The sequence below is a fragment of the Taudactylus pleione genome, unplaced genomic scaffold, assembly GCF_031769625.1.
Source record: "Taudactylus pleione unplaced genomic scaffold, aTauple2 ptg001896l, whole genome shotgun sequence".
Lineage (NCBI taxonomy): Eukaryota > Metazoa > Chordata > Amphibia > Anura > Myobatrachidae > Taudactylus > Taudactylus pleione.
This window is the reverse complement of record NW_028286293.1, coordinates 262152-288409: the sequence shown is the minus strand read 5'-3', so window position 1 is coordinate 288409 and position 26258 is coordinate 262152. Positions and strand designations below refer to the sequence as shown.

The 26258-nt window shown below is 46.5% G+C and overlaps 1 protein-coding gene across 1 annotated transcript in view; it reads left to right on the top strand.

Moving 5' to 3' along the window:
* The window catches only part of RBPMS (RNA binding protein, mRNA processing factor), a 260875-nt gene that overhangs the window by 127176 nt on the left and 107441 nt on the right, over nucleotides 1-26258 (top strand). The window lies entirely within an intron of this gene.

Below are 26258 nucleotides of genomic sequence, written 5' to 3'. Positions count from 1 at the left end.
GATAGCGCTGGAAATCCCGATCGTGGATAGGTAAGTATAGACTAACCTAACCTAACCCCCCTAACCCTTCTTAGGGGTGCCTAACCCTAACTTCCCCCCCAAGTGCCTAACCCTAATCCCCCCTCTAAGTGCCTAACCACTCCCTTCCCCGCTGCCTAAACATAAGTCCCCCGAGGGGGTGCCTAACCCTAAGTCCCCCCCGGGGTTGGCTAACCCTATCCCTCCCTCCCCCTAGCCTAACCCTAACCCTCCCGGGGGGTGCCTAACCCTAAGTCTCCCCCGGGAGCCCTAAACTTAACCCTCCCCCCCCCGTGGCTGTCCGCTCGCAGCGCCCGGCATCACTACGATCGGGATGCCGGGCGCCGGTCTCCCGGCGTCGGGGAAATGCGGGCGTCTACATCTAGACGCCCGGCATTTCACCCTTGCCAGGATATGACAGTCGGGAAGCCGGCTGCCGGTATTTAGGCAGTCGGCTTCCCGATTGCTTCCCCTTAGTTTAGACCACTGCAACCAGTTGTTACATACGCGATGCTGCATATCCCATCAGCTGTGTATGCAAACAATAGCGTTGCGGGAGTTCAGTGCTTGTCTGAATTTTTTTTTTCACTAAAACTTTATTAACAAATTACCTATCAAGTCAGCGACGCCCTTTGAGAGCATAGACCGCGACGGTAGGCATTGATACATCCCGCCCAGGATCACTAAAGGACTGCTGGGGGTGGGCGATCGCTACAATTAACCACCCTGGATCTGACACTGGCTTGAGGGGAGTGGAGCTAAAACAGCAGTAGTTCCAACACTCCTAATAATCTATTAAAATCACATGGAAAGCATTTATACTGGTAGGCAGTAAAGAAATGTCCCAACAAATGTCCTTAAATCCAGATAACATTTATAGATGTATCTCCATCGCAATGATCAATTGATATTCATATCAGAGATCCAGACATGTAAAAAAATATATAAATAAAATACAACAAAGAAAACACAACATAGTGTAAGCTGGGTACACGCTATGGCCCTGATTCACTACCGATTGCAACTGCGATTGCAATAGTGATTACGTATGCAGTTCTCACTGCGAAAGTATGCTAATCCATTGTGATCACTATGCCGCCGCAGCATAACATATGGACGCCCACTTTACTTTTCACACATCCGTAATGTTTAGCAAGACTGCGAAACCATCGGTACAATCAAGTATCATCACAGCCTCACACAGTCTTGTACAAGCTCTGACCTTACTCAGAAATTGGTAACTTCATTGCACACTATGAGAACTCAAGCTGCATACAGCACTTCAGTGGATAATTTATGCACACCCCTGCAACGGCGTTGAAACATACTGGCACGCCTGCGTTTCTTCGACCACCCCCTGTCACCACCCACAAATGGCACTTCCTGTCAATAACTCTGCGATGGGTCTGCATAGTCACTGCAATCACAATCCCGATCGCAGTGGTCAGTTCGCGCACGCGCACTGCTATGCCTACACAAGCACAGAACGCAACAATCGGCCGATTGCGTGCGTAATCGCAGTTGCGATCGGTAATGAATCAATTAGATATTTGGTTCTTGGCCTCGGAATTGTTTACTGTGTACGCTGCATCAGTGACCAAGGTTCTGTCAATAACCTATTGGATCTGTCACGACATAGCATATGCTGCGCATGCTATGTCAGCCCCATTGTAAAGGCATTGTTCTGAATTTGTAGTGTGTACAGAGATCAGCCCGATCAGGGGCGTTTCTAGAGAGGAGGGGACTCGTGTGCAGTCTCCGACACGGACCCCCTCCTCTCTGTCCGGCGGCCGACAGCGCACTGAGCTGTGCGTGGCCAGCGCCGGAGTTACAGACTCTGAGCACTAGAGTGAGCCCAGAGCCCATAGAGTATGTGCTGGTCACCGGGAAAATGGCCGCGGCGGGCATTTTCCCTGTACTGTGCATGCACAAACGATGGTAAAATGGCCGCGGAGGCCATTTTCCAGTAATTTTACAGCGCCGGACCCTCGCACCGACGTGGGACTCCGGAGAGGTAAGTAAAACTATGGGTGCAGGGTGTGTGGTGCCCCGCACACCCTGCACCCATTATAGATACGCCCCTGAGCCCGATCCTGCATATAAAAAATGTCACTTACACGATTGAACTCCAGGTGATCGTGTGAAACTAAGCAATTATTGTGTAGCGTGAAAGCTTATCTGGTGTTTTTGGCAATCGTTTAGCTCGTCAGATCTTGTCTAGTCTATGGCAAATCTGTCAAGTGTGTACCTAGCTTAAGTCTGTAAATGTTTACAAACACCCAATTAGTCATTTTTTTTTCAATTAACAGACAACAACATAAAAAACAGTAACACCTGACTGGCTAAATACTGTATGAAGATACATTATTGATCACAACTGCTAAAGCGCACACAGACGGTCGATTGTTGCATACTGCGCAGGCTTGCCAACATTTAGCACCCTCCTTCCAGGAGGAGCTGTCGGGCTTACACTGCGGGGGGCGCGATGCTGTCCAAGGGGGCGAGGCCAGGCAGCTGATGCATCATTGGTGGTGGAGCATGGGGGCGTAACAGCGCAATTGCGTCATTGTGGCTCCGCCCCCTCTTCACAATGCAATGTGCAGCAGGGGGCGGAGCCACGATGACACAATTTAGAGCAAATTGCATCACCGCCCCCCCCCCCCCCCCGCGCCCACTGTCGGGGTTTATACTTTTAACCACGGGGGAGGCGGACACATCGCCAGGAGGCTTGTCTGTCTTTCAGGGGGGCCACGAGCAGCACCCGATTTTCGGGAGGCTGCCGGCCGAATCGGGAGGGTAGGCAAGTATGCACTGCGCATGCGTGAAGGCACCATTGCGATCATAATGTGATTGCACTGCGATCACGCAGACCACGGAAAGCCATTGCAGAGTGATTGACAGGAAGTGAGCTTTTGAGGGTGGTGACGGGGGGTAAGGTGGTCGGTGAAACGCAGGCGTGCCTGTCCGTTTGAACGCTGTTGCATGGGCGTGTATAAATCATACTTGCCAACTCTACCTGATTGTCAGGGAGACTCCCTTAAATAGTAGCAATCTCCCTGACTCCCTGAGTCTATCAATTTCCCTGATTTTATCTTACCCCCATTATGAAGCTGTTATATACAAAAAAAAAACCAGAGATATATACATTATAATGGGATCATTAGTATCATTTCCCTGTATTGGTTATATTTGATCCCTATGGCTACATGCATTTTCTGATAAGTATCAGTGTGTATTAATCAACAAGTGATCTTACTAATTGCTTTGGGGCTTGTTTTTAATGAATCAGGCCCAATGTTCTCTAATCTATACCAACCACATTATCACTTTTAGCACAGTTTAAAAAAAAACTCTAGATTCAAAAGCATTGGCCCTATGTGAGAGCCATGTATAACTAATGCATTGTGACAACATGCAAAGGGCCTTATTCAATTTCAAAGTTGCAAGCAAATGCGTCCTATTCAGCGTTGGTCTAATTCACTAGTCTGAAACTGGGCTCCCTCCCCTTCACGTGCCTGGGTTCGACATGGTTGGAGAACGACTGAAGACATGGTTTCTGGAGAGCTTTCAAAATACTAAACATCATAGTACACAATGCAAGCACAGTAGTGAACAGCTGGATAGTTTAGATAATAAGTAACTAGAAAACTTGTCCATCTGAAACGAGAAGCGAAGAAGAAGCCCCTCCGCCTAACCCTAGCCCTCCTCCTAGTAGTGCCTGACCGTAACCCCTAACCCTCAAACCAAACCCCAATACTTACCAGGATATATATTATACACATTTAGCTATATGAAAGTTTTTAGATTGTGTCCAGAAATATTTCTTCTAAGTTGGAGATGAGCATTATGGTTTGACTTTCAATGTTATGTAGACTGCTTCCCCTTACACATAATTAAATTAAATGAAATACTCCTAACAATATAACTTTAAACTGCCAATTTCATGAAATGGGATCATATCACTCACCTCAATAAAAAAGATTTAGTTTTCTCTCAAGCATGTTTGTATGAGGACCTGACAAGCTTATGGGTTTGGTTAATGTGTGTGTTGGTGTATCTTTCTCTAAAAGTCATATGTCAGAAAACATACGGTGCTTGCCAACATTTTAGATTAATTTCCAGGGACCTTTGCTGATAAACATGTGTTTTTCAGCTGATCTAGCACACTGCACTATCCAACATCACATAAAGATGAGACTTTATCATAAGACGGTTCTATTTAACTCTCTACAGATATAGGACACAGCAACCACCCAACATGACCTGTCCTGTGGACATGATAATAACACAGTTCTATTACACCCGGCATGGCTAGATCCCCTACGCCTAATCAGAATACTCAATTCTATTGCACCCAATATGATTTGACCACTGGACATGATCATAATACAAGTTTATTACAATATATATACAACAAAAGAGGTAGCACATAGGTTTGCCATAACAAGATAACAAGCAGATACTATTAGCAATGTAACTTTAATAAAAATGGTAAAAGTGCATGAATAAGAAAACAACAAATGTAAATGTTCTCTGTGAAGCGCTGCGTATAATGTATGCACTATATGAATAATGTAATAAATCATTATTTTGATAATGTAATTCATATTGTTTATAGAGATACTGAGCACTGAATTTGGCAACCAAATAAAGGAAACTGGGATATCGGTCAAGAAGTAATACTGTTTATTAAAATTCTTATTACGGTTATCCAAGTGTAATACAAATCATGCAAACTTTTCTTTATATGCTGTGATTTCATGATCCTCCACTATTATGTTATAATAGACAGCATTTATCACAATGGTAAAGTGGAGAGGAGGTCTGTCTGAGTTAGATACAGGTACTGCATAGCAGAGCCGTAACTAGACTTTTTGGTGCTCTGTGCCAGAGAGATTATCGGCGGCCTTCCTCCACCCCCCCCCCCCCCATTTTTTTTAAATAGGGACATAAGATAGTGCACCTGAAAAAAGGGCCATGGCCTCATGGTGAAGGGCTAGGGAAGGAGATAGGGGAAGCCAGGAGATGCTGGTGATAAAAGAAGAGGAAGCTACAAGTGAGAATGATAAGAAACAGGAAAATTGACAGGCCCAAACAGCGCCCCCTGCCCTGCGGTGCCCTGTGCTAAGGCACTGGTCGGACTACCCTAGTTACGGCCATGCTGAATAGGAAGTGTAATATTCAGAAGGGGGAGTGTAATTCATTAGATAGGTTCATTCACCATCCAAAAATGATTTTGTAATAAATGCAAACCTGCCATTTTAGAAGCTAAAATGTCTAAGGTGACAGAATTCTCTCTGCTCTGAAAGCTGGTATTCATTCACCTGACCATTGGGTTTTGGGTACCAGCTACTTGGGGTTTGTTCCCCACCAATATGTTACACTAATGAGGGGTAATTTCTAAAGAAGGGAGATAGTCTTAGTTGAAAAATAATAATAAATTAACATTTTCTGTAAACATTCTTAAATGTTAATTGCTAAGCAGGTGCTATAAACTGTTAAGTTCCATTTCAAGCCTATTTGCCAAATCATAGAATAGTAACAGTACGTTCCTCAACCCCTTTATTTCTAGATATGAATCTACAGAAGTAAAATCCAAAGTACTTGGACAACACCTTAGCATTGTTAAAAACAGCTGGAAAATTATGAAGTATTGAATTGATACAGTCTCCACCAGTAACTTCCATGTGGACAGATTTTATTTCCTTCCATTATCTGCGAATTGGTTTGCAATGCTTGATGTTTGTCAGTGCTGGTGCAGAACAGTTGTTCTGCATTCAAAATAGACTGCAAAGCAGATATTGCCCGACGGGGGTGCCGACATCGGTAAGTGTCGAACGACGGTGCGGGTGGGGGGAACGGGGTCACATCTGCATTCGGCAGCATGGCATCGCTAACGATATCCCCAAATTGAGCTGTATGTTCAGACAACGGGGGATATCGTTATCATCCCGCGGGAGTGCACATCATCGATCGTTCAGTGCATACACACTGGACAGTGGCAAATGCAGGATTTCTAGAGGGGGGTTTCCAAATGCTTGATTTTAGAGTGACAGTGGCCTGTCCATGAAGATGGCATAATTAGCACGTATCCAGCTTTAATATGTTACATACAAAGTATATTGTGTTGCATAATTCCAGCATATACAGGGCATATACAGGACCAGCGATCACATTATGCCATTAGATGCGGCAGTAGGTCCTTGCTGTCTGTGCAGAATGTATTTTTTTAGATGTGGGCACCATTCTTGAGCATTGGAGCAAGTCCGGGAGTCTGATGGAGAAGCAGAAGAACCTAGCACTGCCCTGGATATATATATGTACATATCGGTCTCCTTATGTACTGGGTAGTGTATTATTATACAGTATTAATTATTAACCCTATATGGTCTATAGCAGTGCACCCCTAACAGTGCATGTTTTCCACATCTTCTAGTTGGTGCACAGGTATATTTATTACTGGCTGACACATTTTAAAAGATCCACATTTGGTGCTAATCATTTCATTTGTGATACTGAGAAGAACATGCAGCACTAGTAACATTCTATTATATTACTATTTCTATTGTGGTCTTCATGTGTGCTGGGGAGGGGGGTTTCCAGGCAGACGGAAACCTCCCTGCGTTTGGTTTTGCTGGACAATATGAACAAAATATCTTTGAACGATATCGTTATAGTTCATATCGTTCAATTTTATCGTCCAGTGTGTATGGCCCTTCAGACAGTGGAGGGATCTAGGTCCAACAGCAGCAGAGAGAATTGTTATGAGAGTGCTGTTACTTATGTCAAGCGATCCTATATATATACGTTCTGATACACTCAAAGATTAAACGCTTTATGGTCCGATGACTCCACACACTCCATACAAACACACCATGTCTTGACTAAAATAACGAGACTAAGACATTGCATTGTGGTGAAAATGGGTCAGCTTTTTATTAATATACTAAATCATAAGACCTATTTATGTAACTCCTGCTATTTAGTATATCTTCTAAATCTTAATGAACTTCTAAAGAAAAAATGGTGGCGGGGACTTGGATGGCCTAGCACAGAGCAACATGTTTAATTTAACATATAAAGAAAATAACAAAAGTATGGGCCTGAACAGCCCGCCACAAATAAAATATCGGGACCAACTACCCCCTTTACCCCTGCAACTCGCAAGGTCTCAGACTTCCTGCCCGACCTTGCGGGGATTACAACTTGGGGAGCCCCCGTGCAGCCGAGGGGGACCGTACCCACCTGGACCGGTGGTACTCACAGCGCCCTCACGTCCACCCCAGCCACACGGACAACCCTCCAGGAGCCAATTGAAATACCAAATCTGTTCACTAAATACAAGAAAGGCCATACAAGACCAGCCACTACAAACTAAGCCGACATCACACGAAACGAACAACAACAAAAACCTAGGGAGGGTGGGTGGGCAATCTCCTGAAGAAAAGAGGGAGAACTAGGATCTATTTCTCCCATAAACCTATGGGTCAAACTCCACCCCTTAACAACCAAACTCTCTATTGGCTTAACCTAAAACCCTAAGCACCACCTGCCTGCAAACTTTAACTCTTTGTATCCCAGAGTGTGCAAAGTGACAGACCAGAGGTTTATGTCACTCCTTTCATATAGGAATGACTTCCGTGGTCTTAAACGCTCTATGGTCCGATCACTCCACACACTCATGCCATACAAACACACCATGTCTTAACTAAAATAACGAGACTGAGACATTGCATTGCGGTGAAAATGGGTCAGCTTTTTATTAATATACTAAATCATACGACCTATTTATGTAACTCCTGCTATTTAGTATATCTTCTAAACCTTAATTAACTTCTAATGAAAATGGTGGCGGGGACTTGGATGGCCTAGCACAAAGCAACATGTTTAATTTAACATATAAAGAAAATAACAAAAGTACGGGCCTGAACAGCCCGCCACAAATAAAATATCAGGACCAACTGCCCCCTTTACCCCTGCAACGCGCAAGATCTCAGACCTCCTGCCCGACCTTGTGGGGATTACAATGAAGAAAAGAGGGAGAACTAGGATCTATTTCTCCCATAAACCTATGGGTCAAACTCCACCCCTTAACAACTAAACTCTCTGTTGGCTTAACCTAAAACCCTAAGCACCACCTGCCTGCCAACTGCTAACCCTTTGTATCCCAGAGTGTGCAAAGTGACAGACCAGAGGTTTATGTCACCCCTGTCATATAGGAATGACTTCCGTGGTCTTTTCCAGGGCATGTTAGTCCCAGCTAAAGTACATTACTTGTTAGAAGCCATGGCACAGCATTCAAAGTAGGGATGTGCAGGCTCGGTTCTACTCGGTTCCGTTCGGTTCTTTTTACCGAATCTTATTGGCTATCCAAAACTCGTGACAGCTGAAACCCAATAAGATCCGGTAAAAAGAACCGAACGGAACCGAGTAGAACCGAGCCTGCACATCCCTAAATTTCAAAGTATTGATTTCAACCATGTTTTTCAATGCTTTAGATTATAGTCACAATGGATCTCATTCATGCAAATGGTTGATGTTTTTCAACTGCGCATGTATTGTTCAGTGCATATCTCAGTCCTTGCACATTTGGATGCACAGATGTACACCAGGAGAGGGCTTGTATTCAGCATTAGCATAAAGCCGCAGATGCAAGACCTGCAAAAAATGCAGATACAGACACTGCAGCGTCCAACTCAGTATCAGGCCCAATATTTGTCTGTACCACTTTTAACACCACTTACCTTCCTGATATATTAAATAGTAGTTAAAAGGACTGAACTTTGAAATGCATTGCATTAGCCAGAAATGATTTTTACTGTAATACCTTTATTTCTCTTGTTATGACGCTCCTGATTGTTTCTATTGGTACCAAAGTTGACTGTAATTTTCTTGCCGATTACTGCCCACCTGAAACTTTCTAAAGAGAATATAAATTTTTGCTTTATTCTGTGGTATCAAGCAGGGCCTAAATATCAGCCAGTCAGACCTATACAGAACTCGTTAAGCTGGATACACATTATACGACTTGCAAACGATGCGATGTTGTCAATGATTTCCCCTGAACTCCCTGGAACTCCTGGACTAACGATATAGAGCATACACACTGTGCAATTTTACCAATGGCCAAACAATATATCACTTGTTGTTAACAATTTCCAAATTGTTAGATCATTAATGATATATCGTTTGCTTACCAAAACACCTGACAACCATCTTAAAGATTTCTGCTAAATTTAAAGTGGGCTGTACTATGACACAGATGCATGCACAGATAAGTGAGATCCATGCATGCACCTGTGTGTAAAAAGTTTAAAGTGTTAAAATAAATGTGGTCCCCCCTAAAAGCACAACCAGCCCAGACTTTTCAGAGCCAGTCCTGGTTGTCTAAATACGGGGGATAAAAGATGTATGGGTACCCTGTTTTTAGCACGGCCAGCACTGGGCTCAGCGAGCCGGTCCTGGTTTTGAAAATACAGGGGACAAAAAGAGTAGGGGTTCCCTGTATTTTCCATAACCAGCATCAGACTCTTTCTAGCGGGGTTTCCACAGCCAAGGAAACCCTTTCACCCGGTCTCCCGGCCAAAGCATTACACATGACCGCTAGTCAGTCCAGGCTGGGGATCCCTGTGGAGGTGGCCAATGAAGCGGTCCCCCTCTCCAGGGCACCCCATGCTTGGGCTGATAGCTCGGGGCTATCTCTGGCACCTCTGGCTGGTGGGTGCCGGTTTAAAAAAATTGATGAACTAATTTTGTCCTTTGTTGGAGAACTACAGGTCCCAGCAAGCCTCCCCGCATATTTTTACTTGGAGAACTACATACTGGTACTGGTACTTGGAGAAGACACACACACCATGAAAGTATAACTTTTATTACAGTCCCATTTACACTCACACATACTCACCTACAATCCCTGGACACGTCCTCTTCTCCATGTAGGCATCCACTGTCTTCTTCAAACAAAAAACGGAAAGTCCCGACTCACGAACTTAGGGCCTGATTCAGAGCTGAACGCTCTGACCAGAGCGCTCGCTCTGAATCAGGGCCCTCCTCCATGAAAATGGAGCGGCCTCTTGGCCGCTCGCATAGCTGTGGGTGACCACCCACAGCATATGCGAGCGGCCAAAAAGATGGCATCGCGACCATCGGACTTGCGACGGAGAACCTGCGGTAGGGTCTCGTTGCCGCAAGCCCTGGAGTGATTTTGGCTCTATCAGAGCCAAAATCACTCCCACTGACATCACTAGTGATGTCAGTGGGGCCGGCTTCAGACTGTAGGCGTTCCCATGGGTACGCCTCCTTCTGGCAGGCACGCCCCCGGCACGCCCACCAAAGGGGGCGTGCTGTCAATCAACATCGACAGCACGCCCCCTTTGGTGCGAGACCCGGAGCAATGGAAAGCCCGTCGCTCCTCGGGTCTCGCGCATGTGCACGACGGAGCTCCCTCCGTCGTGCGCATGCGCAGTGAGGAACATTGACCCGCTTGCGAGCGTACTGCCGCTCGCGAGCGGGTCTGAATGACCCCCTTAGGGCCTAATTCAGAGCCGGACGCTCTGAACGAGCACCCGCTCTGAATCAGGGCGTTTTTTTTGTTTTTTTTTAGCGTCCTCCTGGACGCTCGCATAGCTGTGGGTTACCACCTACAGCTTATGCGAGCATCCATGATGATGGTTGCGATGGTCAAGACCATCGCGACCATCGGGCTTGCGACGAGACCCTGCGGTAGGGTCTCGGTGACCGCAAGCCCTGGAGTGATTTTGGCTCTATCACTAGTGATGTCAGTGGGGCCGGACCCAGACGGTAGGCGTTCCCATGGGAACGCCTCTGTCTGGCCCCGCGCCCCTGGCACGTCCACCAAAGGGGGCGTGCTGTCACTCAACATCGACAGCACGCCCCCTTTGGTGCGAGACCCGGAGCGACAGCTTGGCTGTCGCTATCTGGGTCTCGCGCATGCGAACGACGGAGCTCCCTCCGTCGTGCGCATGCGCACTAGGGCACCATCGACCCGCTTGCGAGCGCTCAGCGCTCACGAGCGGGTCTGAATCAGGCCCTTAGTACCGTCCTTTAAGGACAGTACTTCCCGAATGACAGCTCACCTCCACCTCTCAGCCAATTCCTCAGCTCACCTACACCTCTCAGCCAATTCCCTCCATTGATTTCAATGGTGTGAACTGCTAGATTACTAAAGACTACCTTTAGCTCACCTCTCTCAGCCAATGTTAACCCGGGTACACACTAGACAATAAGTCGTCCGATCCATCATCCACATCGGCCAGTGTGTACTCGCTATGTCAATGACGATGCACGCTCCCGAATGCAGGTCCGACGGGTGATATCGTCAATAGGGGCTATGCAGCCGAATGCAGCATGGCCCCCACTGTTGCTCCGTTGCTGCCGGCATCACCAAGTGTTTATGCATTGGCGGATGCTGGCACCCCCGCCGGAACCTGCTGCGGACGACATCGTGCTGGGTACACATCGTTAAGTGTGTAACCAGCATTAGTGTCTTGAATATTTTACTGAATCCCAGGGAGATTCTCTTCAGAAAGATAGTGCAGTTATTACCCAGGGCCGTAGATGCTAGACAAAGGTGGAGATCTGACGGTTACATAGTAGCCTTGAGGGCTGGAGGTTATTGGCAAGATGGTGACCTGCTGATCACGGAACAGCCTTGGGTGCTTGGAGATACTTGGCAAGATGGTGACCTTATGGTCTCAGAGCAGCCTTGAGGGCTGGAGGTGCCTGGCAAGATGGTGACCTGATGGTCACGGAGCAGCCTTCAGGACTGGAGGTGCTTGGAAAGATGGTAAACAATATAGACCACTTCAGACGCTGCACTGTGGTGATTGCCGCCGGAATGGTGCAGGAATGTGATGGCCGAAGACGCAGCACTGTGGTAAATGTCTCTGGGATGATGTGACAATTGTGATGACTGAAGATGCTGTACTGCGGTTAATGCCGCCAGGATGTTGCGGCAGTGGAAAGATGATGTGTACACACACTGCGGAGGTAGTTGCGGTGTAAGGCTGGAGACCCTCGGATGCAGCAGTGCGCACTGTGCCGCCGGAATATGACACGGCACTTGGAAGGCTGGAAGCACTCTGCAGCAGAGATAGTCGCAATGTTATGCTGGAACCTCAGACGCTGCAGTGTGGTTAATGCTGCTGAGATGTTATACAACAGGATACCTGACAGACTCGGGACTAGAGACGCTGACAATCACAATGAGAGATACCAACTCTATGGAACTGGAAACACATGTATTAAGCTATCACCGGCACCCGAGCAAAGCATCAGCAGGAAAGAAAAAGGAAGAGGAACCAATCCTAGTCCCAGGAGAGATGACATAACAGCCGAATGTGAGGACTTCATGAGTTCTCCGTCTCTAAGCAACAGGCGTAAGAGAATTGCCAGGAGCACCATTGTCCAAGAAGACATGGCCGCGGCTTGTGACAAATATTCACTGGTCTCGGGTTCTTTGGCTCTTGTAATGACCCCTAAATAATCATTCTTGATATCGTAAATCTTGGAACTCTACATGTTTTACAGCAAGATGAAGCAGTACATTAGTTTAGAAACAGACTTAAATGACACTATAGTTCGTTGTCATTATTGGCTTCTGCTAAATATGTGTAAATAATGGCCTCTTGGGGCTGCGAACAAAAATGTGCAAGTCAGGTGGTACATACAGCCGCACTTACGCTGCGGGTAATTCACTCTTAATTACACCGAGCCCATAGGTAGTCCAGCTATGGAGAATTGACTGTTTTAAGTAGGAGCTGTGAGGTCCTGGACTTGGGAACTTTGCAGTTCTGCCAAATGAGGGGATATAAATCAGGTTATAACCCGGCGCATGCATGCATATAATCCCCAGACTGACCTGGTGAAGCAGTAAATTATGCATTACCATTTAGGGGCAGAGGGCCTCATTCAGAGCCAGACGCTCTGAAAGAGTGCTCGCTCTGAATAGGGCGTTTTGGGTTTTTTTGTGCGTCCTCCTGGCCGCTCGCTTAGCTGTGGGTGACCATTGGGGCTTGCGATGAGACCCTTGTGGTAGGGTCTCGTTCCCGCAAGCCCCAGTGAGCTTTCGGCTCTATTAGAGCCGGAAGCTCACCCACTGACATCACTTGTGATGTCAGTGGGGCCGCCCCCAAATGGCAGCCGTTTCTTCGGGAACGCCTCCGTGTGGCCAGCCACCCCCCCTACCCGCCTCCAAAACGGGTCAAGCTGTCAATCAAAATTGCCAGCTGCCCCGCTTTGTTGCGAGACCCGTAGTGACAGAGCGCCCGTCGCTAGCCGGGTCTCGCGCATGTGCAGTGGCCAAACATCGACCCGCTCGCGAGCGTGTCTGAATCAGGCCCAGTATACCCGAGTATCTCTCAGCTGTCCAGACAATATTTTACTAATAGAATTGATAACTAATGAGGGGAAGCAGATTAATCTGTAAAGTGAGTAAATTAAAGATTTGTCTAGACTTCTTTAAGCATTTAGACCAGAGGTTCCCAACCACGGTCCTCAAGGCACACTAGCAGTCCAGGTTTTAGGGATAGCCATACTTGAGCACAAGCGACTTATTTAGTACCTCAGTTTATTTGATTTTACCATCTGTGCACAATCATGGATATCACTAAAACCAGGACTGTTAGTGTGTCTTGAGGGCCGAGGTTGGGAAACACTGATTTAGACTAAGGAGCTTCCTGTTTATATTCAGTCTTTGTGGAAGTTCTTGATGTTTACTGCAAAACACCTGTAGTGTGAGGTTTGTTGTATATACTGTACGAAGGCACATTTGAACGGGAGGGTGGGGGATAGGTTGTGCATCATAATGATGAGTGCAATTCAAAACTAGAGATGGGTAATAGAGAGAGATGATTGTTTCAGTAGATGTTAGAGGTTAAAAAAAGGATGTTGAATGAGGACCAATGACTTCAGCTTCATTGGCAGTGGCGGGCTGGGCCGAGGGGCAGGGTGCCAAGTGCCCCCCCGGGCCGCAGCGCCATGCAGGCCGCTGGCCGTCTGTGTCTCTGTGTCACAGGCTGCACCGCGTGTGTAGCACTGACCGGACGGAGTTCGGCAGCTGTGTGTTTGTTTTGATCAGCAGCCAATGAGAGTCTGTCAGACTCTCATTAGCTGCTGCTGCGCCCACTGCAGGAGCCGCTCCATCTTCCGGCTCCCTAAGTGGGTAATGAGAGAGGCGTCATGACGTCTCTCCCATAATGCAGAGTGGCCCAGCCCGGGAGGACAGAGGGAGGAGCGGATAGCGGCGGCAGGAGCAGGGATTCAGGTAAGTGTTTTTTTTAATTACGTGTGTGTACTAGGGGGGGGCTGGCACTACAAGGGGGAGACCACTACTGGGGGCACTACAAGGGTGTGGACTACTGCTACTGGGGGCACTACAAGGGGGGAGGACTACTACTACTGGGGACTACTACTACTGTGGGCACTACAAGGGGGGGACTACTACTACTGGGGGCACTACAAGGGGGGACTACTACTGGGGGCACTACAGGGGGGACTACTACTAGGGCCGCTACAAGGGGAGGGGACTACTACTAGGGGCACTGCATAGGGGGGAGGGGACTACTATTAGGGGCACTACATAGGGGGAGGGGACTACATAGGGGGGAGGGGACTACCACTGGGGGCACTGCATCAAGGGACCACTGCTGGGGGCTCTATATAAAGGGAAATACTGGGGGTACTGCACTGGGGCCACTATTTAAGGGGCACTGCATAAGGGTTACCACTTTTGGGGGCACTGCATGGGGGGTGGACTGTTACTGGGGGCACTATATAAGGGGCACTGCATAGGGGGTACCACTATTGGGGGCACTATATAAGGGGCTTACTACTGGGGGCACAAGGGGCACAACTACTAGGGGCACTATATAAGGGGCTTACTACTGGGGGCACAAGGGGCACTGCACAGGGGGGACCACTACTGGGGTCACTGTATAAGGGGCACTGCATAGGGGGGATCACTAGTGGGGGCACTACTGGAGGCCTGCATAAGGGGTCGTCTCCTGGGGCACTGGGGGGCACTGCATATGGGCACTACGGCAGGGGGCTGCCCCTAATCTTTATTTTTACTTTACATTAATCCCATATGGTCCCTCCTCCTCCTTGGAACACTTGAGGGGGGGGCACCGTAGCACGCACGTTCTTCGGGCACCCTGACTACAAGCTACTACTCTGCCAGGGCCGCCTGCATGCATTTGCCCCCCAGGCTACAAGTTGCCAGCCAGCCCCTGTTCATTGGTCACATGCTTATTACAAATATCCAATTATTTTATATATCAACGTGATTATTCATAATTACACTAAAATGTAGCTAACAGGCCAGAATCATTCAGCCCAACATTATTATTATTATTATTACATTTTATTTATAGGGCGCCACAAGTGGCCCTCAGCGCCATACATACAGTAAAGCGTACACAGAACATTATATTACAGTACAGTAACCAAAATATAAACAGAACACAAGTAACAATTAGCAACACAATTCTCCATATACAGTACAGGTCTGACGGTGAAGGCTGTCATAGAAGTGCTAGAGAAGAAGGCTGTGAGACATTGGGGAGGAGGACCCTGCTCCTAGGAGCTTACAATCTAGCTTACAACATTGTGATATCCTAAGTAGGGACATGTCTGAAAGGGGGCGTGGTCATCTCCCAAGCAGGGGTGTGTCCATCTTACAGTGGATGTGACCTTAGGTAGAACAAGCCTAGCTAGGGATGGCCATTGATGGTTTAAATCGATGGTAAAATAGCAAGTAACCATCAATGGTTACAAATGATTCACTGGGTAACCATCAATGGTTTCACCAACCGATGGTCATCCCTGTCTTTTGACTGACCCGTAGGCCAATCAGAACATGGGGGCGGGACTTCTTGGTTGCCAGGGGCCAGCACTTGGTAAAAAAACCCAAAAAAAACATTCGGTTATGCTTTTACATTGATGGAGGGAAACCATCTGGTACTCCCCCATCAATGTCAAAAACATTTGACATTGGTCATAAACCATCGATTATTTTGAATCATCGATGGTCGATGGCCATCCCTAGGCCTAGTACCAAACAGGTTACTGCCACAACTAACACTTCCTTTTCCAAAAAACATCCCTTCAAATATGTGTGCCATTGAAATGGCATCTTCCACCTGTACCTGTATCAGCACAAAGTTATTCTAATTGAGATAATGGTACAGTCCCCTCTAATAAAGAGTAAATTGGGACAGCTGGGAGGTATGCAGTACATTACAACCCCCACCTGCTACCACTCAGGGTCAAGCACAGGATTTTTAAAGGGGGTATACACACTAGGAGGTATATTTCCAAAAATGATAGTTTTTAGAAGTGGAGATCCTGCCTATCAGGGGCAGAACTATGGGAGACAATGGAGGCACCTGCCGCCAGGCTCCAGCTTTGAAGGGGCACCTCCTCCATCGCCCACAATATACCTACCCTCCAACATGCTAGAATCTGATTGGTTGCTATGGGCAACATCTCCACTTCTAAAAACTCCAACTTTAGTAAATATACCCCATAGGGATGGAAAATAAGTACAAAGTTGTGCTATTTGTAAAAAGGGAACTGTTTTGGCATTAACAAGAGTTTTGTGTGTGGTATATGACAGTATATGTCTCCAAACTAGGGGCCTGATTCAGTAGGGACCGCTTTTGCAATCGCAGTAGTGATTACCAGTGACTTGTGGTGAGGTAAATGGCTGGGAAGGCACTGGGTAGTATCAGAGACAGATTTACACATACATATATGAACCCGAGGGGTCATGTGGGCATTATACAAAGGTGCAGCAGTATATAGTGCTGGAGATTTGCTGTGTTTTGATCAGGGATGTGCGGAAAAGGTAGGGAGGGGAGGCAGTGCCTCATCTGCCATACACTTTTTACTCCAGAGTTTTGACTTTAAAAACTATTAGATTTATACAAAGAAGATATTTATAATATTTTCTTTACATTTTTCTTATAATTTTTATAGTAAATACTGTGGAGTATTCCAAACTATGACAGGAAAGCCTCTGTCTCACCTGCCTCACCTCACCGCACATCACTGGTGTTTACGCATGCAGTCCCACTGACATGGGCGGAGTTGGAGAGGGGCGAATGAACAGAACCAGGGAGTTTTGATTAGGCACAGGAAGACAACTGTGTTATGTCTGTACACTAAGAGCAATTGGTGTTGTTGCCCTTTGTTTCCCACAACATTACAAGCGGTATGACAAATCATTAGGCATGTTGGTGGATAGCATTGTGCCTTATAGCTTGGGGTCATGGGTTTGAATTCAGCCAAGACCATATCTGTGTGGAGTTTATAGCTTTTTCCCATACTTGAGATGGTTTCTTTGCACAGTGTGCATGCAACAGAATTTAGACTGTATAGAGATTATATAAAGCACTGCATAGTATGGTGGTGCTACATAAATATATATTAAAAAAGTAACTGCAGTAGTAATTTCATACAATGTATAAATATTGTTGTCTAGAATGGTATGTTGGCCTCTGTTGGCTTTAGTGATTTGCCATTCATAATGTTTGTGCTTTTTGTGTACCTTATTTTGTTATTTCAAAATTATTTTTAGTTTGATACCCAAAATGCTTGTCTGACTCCTAATTCAGTAAATATTATCCACACTGCATATAACTGCGTACATCATAGAGCCTTGTGCACATTGTAGTAAGCAAATCAGTGTTCCCAAGGCATTGTCTTTTTTGGCTATACTATCTCCCAGACAGACTTCATCCAGACAGCACAGCAATAGTATTGTGCCCCACAGTGACAGGGGTGCCGCAAGGTATTTGTGTGGTGGTAAAAAAAGAAACGTGCCTGCAGGGGGCATAGCCACTATTCCAGGTTGTTGTGGCCATGTCCAGCCTAAAAGTACCAAAGCCTGATATTCTTCTTGGCCCCTTGTGCCAAGGATGCTGTCAGCAAGTACTCTAGAATGACAGACTAGAAATACAACATGGAAAAAGATGCTTCTATGCTGACAATCCATTGTTTTGCCTAAATTTTATACTTAAGGCGCCTACACAGCGATTGGCCAATTCCGACGCATCGGAACGACAAATCGTTCATATCGTCCAGTGTGTATGCATGATGCCGATGCCGGCGTGGTCGTGCGGTGCATCCTCAGATCTTTTGTACATGCAGAAAGATCTGAGGATGTAGCTGGCCAAATGCAGCATGGCCCCCGCTCCCCCCCCTCCCCCGTTGCTCCATCGCTGCCGGCATCAGCAAGTGTGTATGCACATGTCAATACCGGCACCCCCGTGGGGTCCTGTCGCTCACGAGATTGTGCTGGGTACACATCGTCTAATGTGTACCCAGCTTTAGTCTTCAGCTGGCCATACACCAGACCAACTTTCCTCCAACCACCAACTAGTTGGTTGGTTGGTTGGAATGAAAGTCCGGTAATGCATGGGAACAAAGGACTATCAGGCATTTGCTCCCAAACACTGGAAAACGGACGAATGCTGTTGTTCAGACAAGTTGTTCATATCAAACAGCTATAACCAAATTCTCTGAGCGACCATTTTTCATGTTTTCTGGTGTTTGGGAGCAAATTGCTGACTGTCAGTTGCTCCCATGCATTACCGGATTTTCATTCTAACCAACCAATTAGTTGAATGGTTGGAGGAAAGGTGGCCTGGTGTATAGTTTTAGGTGGTTTTCCAAACAACAAACTATTGTAATTGCTCATGAAGTCTGTATTCAATCCGGTGACCTGACCATTTGTATCACATCATTTTGTGATATTTAGTGATTTGCTGTCTGAGACAACCAAGAATGTAGGGAAATAAAACAACTGTGTGAGTGCTTTGTTCTAAGAAAACAATCAGATTTCAAATACTTTTTACATTAGGTACACCACTGTGAACTTTCCTTAGGTTTTATATTTCTTATGGTGAGGTAAAGACCAGAAAGAAAAATTAAACTATTTTATAGACAAATGCGTTTTCCATTGAGTGGACAGTAAAACATATTTTACAAAGGCTCCTAGATTATATTATGAATTTCATGAGAGCTTAGCTTGATATTGTGGTCTCCAAATACCACAAATAGATATTTGATGACCAAAATATTGTTTTGCAACAACATTGTTTCATTGGCTAGTAACATTCCCTAATATTATTGGCTAGAATCATTAGCTAGTATTATTGACTAATATCACTAGGTAGTATTATTAGCTCATATTATTGGCTGGTATTTTTGGCCATAAGAAAGTGAACTGTTGACAAGACACAAATACTGCCATGAACCTAATTACTAAGTTGAAAGGGGATGTAGCCAGGAAATCCTGACAGTGAAAGCCCAGCATGGGACTAAAGATAGGTGTCAAAATACAGATACCTATCATTAGCCCCACCCCGAAATCCTGATGCCTGGCATACCGAATGTAGGTAAGCCGGGCGTCCGGAGCTCTTAGCTGTGGGGGGGGGAGAGGGTTAGGTTTAGGGAATCCCAGGGGGATTTAGGGTTATGCACCCCCTCGGGAGGGTTAGGGTCAGGCTAGGGGAAGGGGGGGTTAGGGTTAGGCACCACCGGGGAGGTTAGGGTTAGGCACCCCCCCACCCTGTAGAGGGTTATTTTTAGGGTGCAGGGAGGGGGGTTATGTTTAGGTACCCCTGGGGGGTTAAGGTTAGGCACTAGGGGGGAGATTTGGGTTAGGCACCACTAAGGGAGGGTTAGGGTTAGGGGGTGGAGAGGGGAGAGTTAAGGTACTTACTTACCCTAGTCAGGATCTTCATCTGCCGGCCTTCCGGTGTCGGGATTTCATCTGCCGGGCTTAGATCCGGAGATGTTACATATCGATTCCGTTTAAAGTTTGTCCCCCAATTAGAACTATCTGGTTATGTACCTGGTTTGATCTTAATCAGATTGCTAATGGATCAATAGAGAGAAACTAACTAAACAAATAACCGTTACCCTCAAAGAATGACTCTGGCATTAACCACTATTGTTGGAAACAGTATGTGGACCTTTATGTTTAGTAACTGGTGGTATCATTTTTAGCAGCAGTAACTTCAATCAAATGTTTTTTGTTGATGTTAATCTGTACCACTCATCAGCTTGGAGGTATTTTGGCCCTTTACTATTTTCAGACCTGCTCAAACTCAATGAGGTCTTTCATTTCAGTTCTTACTATAACTTGTCATGTAAGTTAAAGTCAGGACTTTAATTCCGCTAACTCAGCATGTAAATTTTATTGTGATTCAGCCATTCTGTTGTAGATTTACTTTAGGGTTTCAGATCATGATTGTTCTATATAATGATATATTGACATAATATCTGATGTTTTTACTGTCTAAAGAGCTTTATTTATTAATGACAGGGTTGCAGTTTACAGATCAGGAACACTATCTGTCCTAAATGATTCAATGGAACAGATTACCCCTTTCACACTGCCATCAAATAACCCGGGATATTGCACATGAGCGCACAGCAGCCCGGGTTACTGCGCAGTGTGAAAGGGCCCAGTTGAAATAACCCGGGTCAAGTGATCCGGCATTTAAAATCTGGTAACTAGTAGGGTTGAACACAGGGTGAACGGGTAACCCGGGTTCACTGCATAGGAAGAGCCGGCGCTTGGAGACTATCTCATCTCCAAGCACCGGCTCAGCAGCGATGGCGGTGACGTCATCGACCTGATATTATTGCCGGGTCGGGCCACCAGTAGGGCTATTTCACACATGCCGGTTTTCAGTGGCTGGCAAAACGTGTGTTTTTTTGCAGTGTACTATTTTTAATGAAGTATGTAAATAAATGGGTCCTTTCAGAAGGCACGGATACGGCATGGTCACCGTGTTACAGCCGGGAATATCCACTGAAATGGACGGCTGCCATTCATGGTTTCGATGTTAAAGATTGGGGAAAAAAAACATACACACGGCAAAAGCATCACACACCGCACTAAAAATTTTGAGTGTGAATGGAAAATATCCACTGGAAAAGAAACGTTCAGATCTTTGCCGGCCGGTGAAAATTGGCGTGTGTGTGAAATAGCCCAAAGGGGTCTTAGGTGGGTTGCACTCGGGGCCAGCGCTCTAGGCAGCTGCCTAATGTTGCCTAATGGTAATGCATTCATTGTATGGGTAAAGCAGGAGATACAACTGATATCTCCTGTTTACCTTTCATCCCCGATACAGTTCACCGTCACCGTGTGCTAGTATGGGGACACATTATAAATTCATCTATCGCCACTAGTGGAGAAAGTATGAGTGGTAGCACTCTCAGGCAGAGCTGCTTTTCGGAGCCTTCTGTCCGTGCGCTGGACCAATATTGAATTGCTCTTTTAGCATCCGCTTGTGGCCACTCATTAACGGTGGGCTATAGGGACCCAGTTATGAATATTATTCTAACTTTTATTATCCTAAATGTGTATATAAAGCTCATAAGAGTATGTAAAAGTGTATAAGAAAAGCTGACCTAAGGTTAGAACCCACAGGACACAGCTGTCCCAGTGATGTGCAATTCAAGTCTAGCCAGATCAGTGCTTTTAAGGCAGCCTCTGAGATAGAAACTAGGTATAGACTGCCAGTTCACTCGATGATAAATCTTATCATAGTGACATTTCAGTTGAAGTCGCAATGCCCAGAAAGTATTCACATCAATTATAACTTTGGGCTGAAAGTTTTATATCTCTCTGGTTCTGTTTTGAAATGTTAGTCTAGGAGACTGCCAGAGGATAAGAGGAGAGCATGCAGGATATAGGCCTCCAAATATGGTGCTGTGCTGTTGAAAGATGATAGAAGGAATGTTGCTTTTGCCTTAGAGCCCGATAGCTATGGTGAACTCTGCCAAACAAATGAGGTAATTTCACTTGAGCTTTTAAAGATGTTAGTGCAATAATGCTTTAATTCCCCACAACAACCCCCTTCATGGTCTGCTTCAAGGCTGTCATCTGTGTTTGCACTTTTCTGATATCTCCAGGTATGTGGATCATATTCCACTTCTGCTTTTCATTACTGCGGAGCGCAACAGTGATCGGAGCAGCTTAGAAAAGTAGCAGCACTTTGTGTCCTGTCACTAGAAGTATAAATTTATGAAATGATTAGGAAAAGAAAAGATATTTGGACTATATTACGGAAAATTAATGCAATATGTTATTCCCTTCAGTATTCACATTGACTTCTCCTTGATATACAAAGAAAAGGTAGAGAAATAAATGTTACTTGTATAATGTGGAGATGGCCAGCACCAAAGGTTCATCCGCTACCCATGAGTTACCTACTATGGGTGTAAAACATCTATGAATGTCATCCCCTTGGCCTGTAGTTACAGGTCTAATGCATTTATTTTAACATGACTTTCGTAGATAGGTAAATTCATACTTGCCTATCTTCCCGAAATGGCCAGGAGACTCCTGAGAATCGGGTGGTGCTCCCCGCCGCCTGGAAAAGAAGCCAAGTCTCCCAGGCGAAAACCTCTAAAATGATGCACACAGGGCCAGATTAACAATGGGATGGATGGGGCTACAGCTCCAGGCTACCACATAAAAATAGACCCATCATCATGGCAGATGATGAGGACATAAATCATAAGTATTTCATTTGATTTTCTAGTTTTCGCACCAAATTATGCAATTTTTATATTTTTATGTATTTAGGTAGATATGGGGCTGATAGTGTAGGATATGTGCAAGGCTCTGGCCACACCCACACAGTGCTGGTCACAGCTTCTCCCCCTCTCAGTACAGACCATTGACAATTTTCAGCCCCAGGCCATGTGGCCCTTAATCCGGCCCTGTGTATGTACACCCATATTCTGAGTCACAGAGGAGGATACAAGCTGCACAGATCAGTCACGACTGTGGGCCTGATTCAGACCCGCTCGCAAGCGGGTCAATTGTTAGGCAGTGCGCACACGCGGTGTGCGTGAGACCCGGAGCGAGCGCAAAAAGCACTCGCTCCGGCGCTCGCATCCAAAAGGGGCGGCTGTCAATGTTGATCGACAGCTCGCCCCGTTTGGAAGGCGGGGCTGGGGGGTGGCTGGACAAACGGAGACGTTCCTGCAGGAACGCCTGCCGTTTGTGGGCGGCCCTACTGACATCACTCGTGATGTCAGTAGGTGGACTTCCTGCTCTATTAGGGCTTGAGGGAGGGTTAGAGTTAGGCAGCGCGGAGGTTGGGGGGTTAGGCTGCGAGAGGGTAGGGTTACGGTTAGGCCGCGGGAAAGATGGGTTATGGTTAGGCTGTAGGAAAGATGGGTTAGGAAACTTTTTAATTGTGTCAGGATATCGACTGTTGGGATGTCGCTGTCGGTATTTTAACCGCCGGCATCCCGACTGCCACGATCCCGTACCCAACCCTTGACTTCTGACTCCCCACAATGCATACATGCCTACTCTCCTGGAAGTCGCGGGAGGTTCCCGAGTTTTCAGGTAATGCCCCCCCCCCGGCGCCCCCTGGTAGAGTAGGCACTTCTCCTGCATTCCTGCCCACTTCCAAGTGAAGTGGGTAAAATGGGGAAAATTTTAGAGGGTGGGGCTTAATGACCCAGTTCTATAAGAATCGCATCATTTGGCCACGCCCTATTTAAATTAGGGATGTGCGCCGGACCATTTTTGCCAGATTTGGATTTGGATTTGGTTCTAATTCGTCGTCCGGCTTTGGATTTGGATTTGCCAAACTGCGGTGACTGGCTTTGGATTTGGATTTGGATTTTTTTACAAAAATTGACAAAAAAAGCTAAAATCACATAAATTGGTCTTTTTTTTCTTCCTAGAGTATTATTACCCTCAATAACATTAATTTCCAGTCAATTTAGACCATATAACAGCTCATAATATTGTTTTCAACATTATTGGCCAAAGGTTGCAGTGAGCTGACTGGTTCCTAAGCGATAGAGCAGCGGCACAACGACACAGACACCACAGTATAAAGCACATCTATGACACATTGCCACACAGCAGTGGCAGAAATGAAAAGTAGTGCACCCACCCAGTGGGGTACGGCCAGCAGAGTCACAGTACTTGTTTACATAGTGGGCTACGGCCCAAGGAGTCACAGTGCACAATCTTATTCACATTACACCGCACGTAGGGCCTGATTCACATTACACCATAAAGTAGTGTCTCTTATTTATGTTACGACACACAGTAGTGCCCCTTTTGCACAATGCCCACAGTAGTGACCCTTTTACACAATGCCCACAGTAGTGCCCCTTTTACACAATGCCCACAGTAGCGGTGTTCTTTACACAATGCCCCCAGCAGTGGTGCCCCCTATGCAGTCCCCTTAGTAGTAGGGTCCCCTATGCAGTGCCCCCAGTAGAATGCCCCCCAGTAGAATGCCCCCCATTAGCAGGCCCCCCCAGTAGTATGCCCCCCATTAGCATGCCACCCAGTAGTATGCCCCCCTTTAGCAGGCCCCCCCAGTAGTATGCCCCCCATTAGCAGCCCCCCCAGTAGTATGGCCCCCCAGTAGTATGGCCCCCCAGTAGTATGGCCCCCCCAGTAGTATGCCCCCCCCAGTAGTAGGCTGCCCCCAGTAGCAGGCCCCCCTCAGTAGTAGGCTGCCCCAGTAGTAGCCCCCCCTGTTGTATGGCCCCCCCTGTAGTATGGCCCCCCCAGTAGTAGTAAGCCCCCCCAGTAGTATCCCCCCCAGTAGTAGTAAGCCCCCCCAGTAGTATGGCCCCCCCAGTAGCAGGCCCCTCAGTAGTATGGCCCCCCCAGTAGCAGACCCCCCAGTAGCAACCCCCCCCCAGTAGTATAGCCCCCCCCAGTAGCAGGCCCCTCAGTAGTATGGACGCCCAGCGCCCAGTAGCAGACCCCCCCCAGTAGCAGACCCCCCCCAGTAGTATAGCCCCCCCCACAGTAGCAGGCCCCTCAATAGTATGGACCCCCAGTAGCAGACCCCCCCAGTAGTATAGCCCCCCCAGTAGCAGACCCCCCCAGTAGTATAGCCCCCCCCAGTAGCACCCCCGGACCTTTGACAAGTAAAAAAAAAAAAATAATAAAACTTACCTGATTCCCCGCTCCCGCGCCGTCCGCTCTGCTGTCACACGCTGCGGAGGGAGCCGGAAGACGGAGCTCATGTGTGAGCTCCAGCCGGCTCCCTCCGTACAGCAGCCAATGAGAGTCTGTGTGACTCTCATTGGCTGCTGTGACAAACACACAGCTGCCGCTGGCGGCTGTGTGTCTGTGTCTGTGTAGGGCAGAGCGCACTGCGCTCTGCCCTACACGCGAGGAGACCTGATGTCGGATTCTCTAGTGAGAATCCGACATCAGGAGGCCGCCGTTCGGCCCCGAACGGGGATCCGAGTCAGGCGGTGAACACCCGAACAGGGTTCGGGTGGACTTGGATCCCCAATGTTCGGAGCGGTTTGGATTCCACAGAATCCGAACCGCTCATCTCTAATTTAAATAGGCACTATTCACTTTAATTTACCACGAGGAGCGGGGCTTAATGACGCGAAACCTTGGACCCCGTCCCCATCGCCGCCTACCTGCTTCTCCTCCCTGGGCTTCTCCCGGGGAGAGAAAATTAAAGGTAGGCAAGTATGCCACAACGGCACCTAACACTTGGTTGCTGACACCCAGCTGCTTATTTACAGTAAATGTTATGCAGCAATGTTTATAAACCATGTCCTTGTCCTGCATTGTTTTGTACTGTTAATAACTGTTTTCCTTGTATGCTCAGTTGTTTATGTACTTTGAAAGGTTCTGCGGAACCCTTGCAGCGCCATATAAATAAAGGATAATAATAATGATTATTATTATTTTAATTATCTAGCATTTGTCTCTATTTTTTATATCTTCTTTATATTTTTTATTTTCTCTGACCTGTGATCAATCATTGTATTTTTCTAAAATAATTTTTTATATATTTTATGGTACTATTTATACACGCAAGTGTTTGTGCTATAATTTTTCAATGTTTTAGCTACAGTATATACTGTAGATTGAAGCAGCATTCCAGACAATGAAAATGCTGGGTCTTGGTAAAGGTATGTAGTCAAATTGTCAACATTCAGAGGGGTTTATTCATCAAGCAGTGAAAAGTGTGGAGAAGTTGCCCATAGCAACCAATCCGCTCCTACCTATTATTTTATAGTACTTGATAAATGCTACTTCAAAACTGATTGGTTGCTATGGGTAACTTCTCCACTGGTCCACTTCTCCACGCTTTTCCGGTGCTTGATATATAAACCCCAGAATGTCAACTCCAGAGTGTTGACATAAACATTATGTCGACAGTCAAAATTCACAATGTGAGCAT